Below are 7,195 nucleotides of genomic sequence, written 5' to 3'. Positions count from 1 at the left end.
TTTTTTTTTTTTTTTTTTTTTTTTTGAGATGATGTCTCACTCTTGTTGCCCAGGCTGGAGTGCAATGGTGCGATCTCAGCACAGTGCAACCTCTACCTCCCGGGTTCAAGCGATTCTTCTGCCTCACCCTCCCGAGTAATTGCCTGAGATTATTGGCACCCACCACTATGCCTGGCTAACTTTTGTATTTTTAGTACAGATAAGTTTTCACCATGTTGGCCAGGCTGATATCAACCTCCTGATCTCAGGTGATATGCCCATCTCGGTCTCCCAAAGTGTTAGGATTATAGGCATGAGCCACCTCACCTGGCCATGATGTTTCTTCATCATTAGATCGAGGGTATGCATCTGTATTAGTTATCTGTTGTTGCATAACAAATGACCCTGAAACTTAACAGCTTAAAACAATAATAAGCATTTTTTAAAATTTCACATGCATTAGAAATCAAGGAACAATTTAGCTGAGTGTTCTACCCAGGGTCTCACAAGATTGCAATCAGTGTTGGCCGTGGCTCTAGTCATCTGAAGGTTTAACTGGGGCTAGAGGGTCTGCTTCCAAGATGGCTCACTCATGTGGCTGGCAATTTGGGGCTGAGTGATGGCAGAATACTTTAGTTCCTTGCATGTGAATCTCTCCATAGGGCTGCTTACGGGACCATACAACATGGTGGCAAATTTTTCGCAGACTAAGGCAGAAGCCACATATTCTGTATAACCTAGCCTTGGGCATCACCTTCTATCATTTCTGTAATATCTTATGGCACCAGTGTTCTCTTACACACAGTCTAACTCCAGATCTTAAATGCAGTGACAGTCTCTTTTATTTATTCACCCAACTATCCAAAGCAGGAACTCATGTCTAAACAAACAAAAAGAGTATTCACCTTGGTTATAAAGATGTGCTTTATATATTTGCTACATGTTTCCCAGATTGGGAGGTTAATCAGTTTCTAGTTTTTAGTGCTAACAAAGCTATCTTTCCCATGATTTCTGTGCCTGGATTTGTTAGACACTTTTTGACCCACGTTATTTAATGTACTTTATTTTGTATAGGTTAGTCAAAGTTTAAACAGGTTATTTTATCTTTGACATTTGTCCAGACTCCCCCACTACCATGTCTTCAAACTGGTGGTTTTCTTTATTTGGCTGCTATAATTTCCCAGACATTTATATCACCTGCAGCTATATTTCATTTGATACCCCTTCCCTCCTAAAAATACCTTTTGAGGAAGAGGTGATTTAAGACAGGATTAGTTCTAAAAGTCAGTGTTTAAAAACTCACCATGTGTCTATCACTCTGCAGATAAGCAAGATATGGGTCTTGCCTTCAAGAAGCTTTCCATCATGTGAAGGAAATAAAACATAAAAACAGATACTAACCAGGGCTCTCTTGACAATAGTATGGATTTGTATAAGTCAGTGTCCTGGCTGAGCACGGTGGCTCACACCTGTAATCCCAGCACTTTGGGAGACCAAGGCGGGCAGATCTTTATTGTGCCCTTTTTGGGCCTGAGTCCTTGACAGGATTCTTTGTTAGGTCGTTGTCATCATCGTTACCATCGTTGTCATCATTCCTAGCATCTAACATTTACTGAGTCCTTACCATGAGCTGGGGCCTGGGCAAACTGCTTTACATAGATTATCTCCTCCTGGTATAGCTAAATCTGGACTACTGAGTCTAAACCAGAGGGTCAGTCTCTGCGGCTTTGCTGTGAAAAGGCAGATCCTCAGACCAGCACTAGACCCAGCAGGGAGAAGCAAGGGGTTGGGCATAAAGTTTACATTGATTGCTCTCTGACAGTTGAGACAGGTTTGGGACAGTTCTCTGACAGAGACTGAAGAGTAGTGTTTGGTCATGCGTTCATTTAATAACTATGTAGAAAAGTGCTTGCTAAGGTTAAGGAAACTATGCTCAGGAAAGCTTCGAGATCAGAAACAGATTGGTATAGCACTTCATGACCTTAATATACTGCAAGCTACTCATAGATTTATGGATGAAATGATATGATACCCAACATTTGCAGGGGGAAAGAAGTGGGTAAGGGCACACATGAAACAAAAGTGGCCATAAGTCAATATTTTTGAAGCTGGGTAATGAATAAAAGGAAATTTATTATATTATTTTCTTTATCTTTTTTTATATGTTTGAATGTTTACATGATTGAAAGTTAAATATACACACCCTAGCCAGGCACCGTGGCTCATGCCTGTAATCCTAACACTTTGGGAGGCCAAGGCAGGTGGACTGATTGAGCTCAGGAGTTCAAGACCAGCGTGGGCAACATGGTGAAACCCTATCTCTATCAAAAATACAAAAATTAGCTGGGCGTGGTGGTCAGCACCTACAGTCCCAGCTACTTGGAGGCTGAGGCAGGAGGACTGCTTGAACTTGGGAGGTTGAGGGTGCAGTTAGCCAAGATGGCACCATGGCACTCCAGCCTGGTGACAAAGTGAGACACTGTCTCAAAATAAAATAAAATAAAAATAAATGAATAAATACCACACATCCATATTCTTCCATACCTTTTTTCCTTTTCTCTCTGTGTGTGTTTAATTCTAATTGTTTTCTTTTTCCTGGTTGTTTTGTTATTACTTCTGAATTAAAGTACTTTAAAAAAAAAAATAGTCAGTTCAGGCCAGGCACGGTGGCTCACGCCTGTAATCCCAACACTTTGGGAGGCCGAAGCGGGCAGATCACGAGGTCAGGAATTGGAGACCAGCCTGGCCAACATGGTGAAACACTGTCTCTACTAAAAATACAAAAATTAGTAGGGTGTGGTGGCGCGCGCTTATAATCCCAGCTATTGAGGAGGCTGAGGCAGGAGAATTGCTTGAACCTGGGAGGCGAAGGTTGCAGTGAGCCAAGATGACACCACTGTACTCGAGCCCGGGTGACAGAGCAAGACTCCATCTCGGAAAAAAAAAAAAAAAGAAAGAAAAAAGAAGAAAGAAAAGATTCATTTACCAGAATTCCGCTTTGAACCTAAGTACAGCAGAGTAGCTTTTTGTTTGTTTATTGAATTCTCCAGACATCGATAATTTAACAGGAAGGAGACATTCTATTACATTACATGACAATGTGCAAAGGATTGTAAAGCTGGGCTTTTGAACTTTTTTTTCTTTTTTCTGTTCTTTTTTTTTTTTAAGATGTGGTCTTGGGTGGGCACAGTGGCTCACACCTGTAATCTCAGCACTTTGGGAGGCCCAGTTGGGCAGACCTGAGGTCAGGAGTTCAAGATCAGCCTGGCCAACATGGTGAAACCCCATCTCAACTAAAAAAAAAAAACATATATATATATATATATATATCTGGGTGTGGTGGCACACGGGAGGCTGAGGCAGGAAAATCGCTTGAACCCGGGAGGTGGAAGTTGCAGTGAGCTAAAATCGCACCACTGCACTCCAGCCTGGGTGACAGACTGAGACTCTGTCTCAAAAAAAAAAAAAAAAAAAGACGTGGTCTTGCTATGTTACCCAAGCTGGTCTTGAACTCTTGGACTCAGGTGATCCTCTGGCCTCAGCCTCCCCAGTAGCTAGGATTACAGGCACATACCATTACACCCAGCCAAGCTAGGCTTTTAAAGAACTAATTATTGTGTTATGAGGGCTTGCCTCCCAACATTCTCCCCAGTTCAATCACCTGTCAGGGAATCCAACAGAGGGAGTCATTCAGAAAAAAGGCCAGATCATGGGAGCCAGGAATAAAAGAGGCTCTGAGGATGGACCACGGTGGAGGTGGAAAAGAAGAGAAGAAGCATGTGGAAAGTCATGCTCTGCCTCCCAGTAGGGTTAAGGGCATGAAGGCCCCACACTGACTGAGCAGGAGGAGGAGCCAGATGACAGAGCTAAAGAGCCACTCTTGAATTTTCAGGTCTCTTTGTGGCTGTAACAGGAAAAACAGGCTAGGTGCAGTGGTTCACACCTGGAATCCCAGCACTTTGGCAGGCTGGGGCAGGTGGATCACATGAGCCCGGGGGTTTGAAACCAGGCTGGGAAACATGGTGAGGCCCTGTCTCTACCTAAAAAAAAATACATATACAATTAAAAAAAAAAATAAAAACTAGGCAAAACATTTGCACTGATTTCATCAGCACTAAGTGAGAACTTGAATGGCTCACAGGCAAACATTTTGGGGCATGGACTGCTCTGCCCCTGCCCTTCAATGCTGGGGCATCATCTTTGCCAGTTTGGGAACAAAGCAGTGTAACTGCTAAAACCACCAATAAGACCCTTGCTTCTAAACCTCCAAGCTCCAAAACAGAGCTCCTTTTTGATTCTCCCAGTGATAACTGAGAAACCAGGGAAAGAAGGCAGCTCAGGGCTTTCTGTAGGCTCAGTTCATTGAGGACAAGCTGAGGGTTGATTTCAAATATGTGTTGAGAGAGAGGAGACGCCATACTGGCTACACAGGTGTGCCACTTTTTAAAAATTAATTGAGCAGTATCCTTATGCATTATCTGCACTTTTCTGTATATTATACTTTTAAAAAACTTTGTTATAAAAGAGTGACAGGCCGGACTCAGTGGCCCACACCTGTAATCTCAGCACTTTGGGGGGGCCGAGGCAAGTGGATCACCTGAGGTCAGGAGTTCAGGAGCAGTCTGGCCCACATGGTGAAACCCATCTCTACTAAAAATACAAAAAAATTAGCCAGGCATGGTGTCGAGTGGCTATAATCCGAGCTCCTTGAGAAGCTAAGGCAAGAGAATTGCTTGAACCCGGAAGGCTGAAGTTGCAGTGAGCCAAGATGATGCCATTGCACTCCAGCCTGGGTGACACAGCAAGACTCTGTCTCAAAAAAAAATAAATAAAAGAGAGAGAGAGTTCTAAACCGGGCCCAGATGTGCAAAACACAAATATAGGCTGGGTGCCGTGGCTCACACCTATAATCCCAGCACTTTGGTAGGGTAAGGCAGGTGGATTGCTTGAGGCCAGGGGTTCAAAACCAGCCTGGCCAACATCGCAAAACCCTATCTCTACTAAAAATACAAAAAACTAGCCAGGCAGGGTGGCTGGTATCTGTAATCTCAGCTACTCAGGAGGCTGAGGCAGGAGAATCACTTGAACCCAGGAGGCAGAGGTTGCAGCAAGATTGGGCCACTACACTCCAGCCTGGGCACCTGGGCAACAGGGCAAGACTCCATTTCAAAAAACAAATACACACAAAAAACTCTGACACACAAATATAGGCAGGGAGTGGAGGGGAAAGCATAGATGAGGGCGGGGACTGGGCTGAATTAGAACAAAGAAAGGAACTATAGTTCAGAAACCCAACTATAAAGACGGTAATTATAAAGACCACAGATGGATAAATCTATAACGAAGGGAAGAAACCAGCCTAAAAAGGCTGAGAATACCCAAACTCAGAACGCCTCTCCCTCTATAGGGGATCACAGTTCCTCATCAGAAACAGAACAAGGCCTGATGGAGAAAGACTGTGTTCCATTAGCAGAAGCTGGCTTTAAAAAGTGGATGATAAGAAACTTCTGGGAATTAAAAGAACTTGTTCTAACCCAATGCAAAGAAACCAAGAACTTTGAAAAAAGGTTTGAAGAAATGTTAACAATAACACACAATTTAGAGAGGAATATAAGTGAATTAATGGAGCTGAAAAATACAACACGAGAATTTCGCGAACTATGCACAAGTTTTAACAGCCAAATTGATCAAGTAAAAGAAAAGATATCAGAGGTCGAAGACCAACTTCATGAAATAAAACAAAAAGACAAGATTAGAGAAAAAAGGATAAAAAAGAACGAGCAAAGTCTCCAAGAAATATGGGACTATGTGAAAAGACCTAATCTACATTTGATAGGTGTACCTGAATGTGACGAAGAGAATCAATCCAAGCTGGAAAATACGCTTCAGGATATTATTCAGGAAAACTTTCCCAACCTAGCAAGGCAGGACAATATTCAACTCCAGGAAATACAGAGAACACCACAAAAATATTCCTCAAGAAGACCAACCTCAAGGCACATAATCGCCCGATTCACCAGGGTTGAAATGAAAGAGAAAATACTGAGGGCAGCCAGAGAGAAAGGTCAGGTTACCCATAAAGGGAAGCCCATCAGACTCACAGCAGATCTCTCAGTAGAAACCCTGCAAGCCAGAAGAGAGTGGGGGCCAATATTCAACATCCTTAAAGAAAAAAACTTTCAACCCAGAATTTTATATCCAGCCAAACTAAGCTTCACAAGCGAAGGAAAAATGGAATCTTTTGTGAACAAGCAAGCACTCAGAGATTTCATCACCACCAGGCCTGCTTTACAAGAGCTTCTGAAAGAACCACTACAAATAGAAAGGAACAACCAGTATCAGCCTTTCTAATAAATACCAAAAAATAAAGAACATCAACATATTTAAGAAATTGCATCAACTAATGGGCAAAACAGCCATTAAATGACAGTAACTAACATTAAATGACAGTATCAAACACACATATATTGTTATTAATTCTAAATTTAAATCGACTAAATCCCCCAATCCAAAGACACAGACAGGCAAAAAAAGCCAAGACCCATTGGTATGCTACATCCAGATCCATCTCACATGCAAGGATACATAAAGACTCAAAACAAAGGGATGGTGAAAAATTTACCAACCAAATGGAGAGCTAAAATAAATAAATGGAAAGCAGGAGTTGCAATTTTTGCTGATAAAATAGATTTCAAAGCAACAAAGATCAAAAGAAGCAAAGAAAGATATTACATAAAGATAAAAGGATCAATGTAACAAGAAGAGCTAAAGATCCTAAACATATATGCACCCAATACAGAAATACCCAGATATATAAGACTTACAAAGAGACTTGGACCCCCACACAATAATAGCGGGAGACTTCAACATCAATATTAGATAGATCAATGAGACAGAATGTTAACATCGATATCCAGGACTTGAACTCAGATCTGGAACAAGTAGACTTAATTAACATTCATAGAACTCTCCACTTTCAATACACAAAATATACACTCTTATCAGTACTACATCACACGTATTTACAGGTTTAAATGAAATATTGGTTGGCTGCTTGTTAATTATTTTCTTCCCTCATTTTTTTTTTTATGTCTCTATTATTAAACACAATTACAGGCATACCCAGTTTTAGACTGCATTCTAGCCCGGGCAATAAAGCAACACCCCTGTTCTCTCTCCCTCTTCCTCTTCCTCTTTCTTCCTTTCCTTTATTCTT

The 7,195-nt window shown here is 41.7% G+C and overlaps 1 long non-coding RNA gene across 1 annotated transcript in view; it reads left to right on the top strand.

Annotated features, from left to right (window-relative positions):
• The first annotated feature begins 5,053 nt into the window (after positions 1-5,053).
• The window catches only part of LOC116553681, a 6,607-nt gene continuing 4,465 nt past the window's right edge, over positions 5,054-7,195 (top strand). The window contains exon 1 of the long non-coding RNA XR_004269863.1: positions 5,054-5,080. This is a non-coding gene — a long non-coding RNA (uncharacterized LOC116553681). The remainder of the gene's footprint in view (positions 5,081-7,195) is intronic.

The sequence above is a fragment of the Sapajus apella genome, unplaced genomic scaffold (assembly GCF_009761245.1).
Source record: "Sapajus apella isolate SASKATOON/1434 unplaced genomic scaffold, GSC_monkey_1.0 scaffold13, whole genome shotgun sequence".
NCBI lineage: Eukaryota > Metazoa > Chordata > Mammalia > Primates > Cebidae > Sapajus > Sapajus apella.
This window is presented reverse-complemented; position numbering and strand designations above follow the sequence as displayed.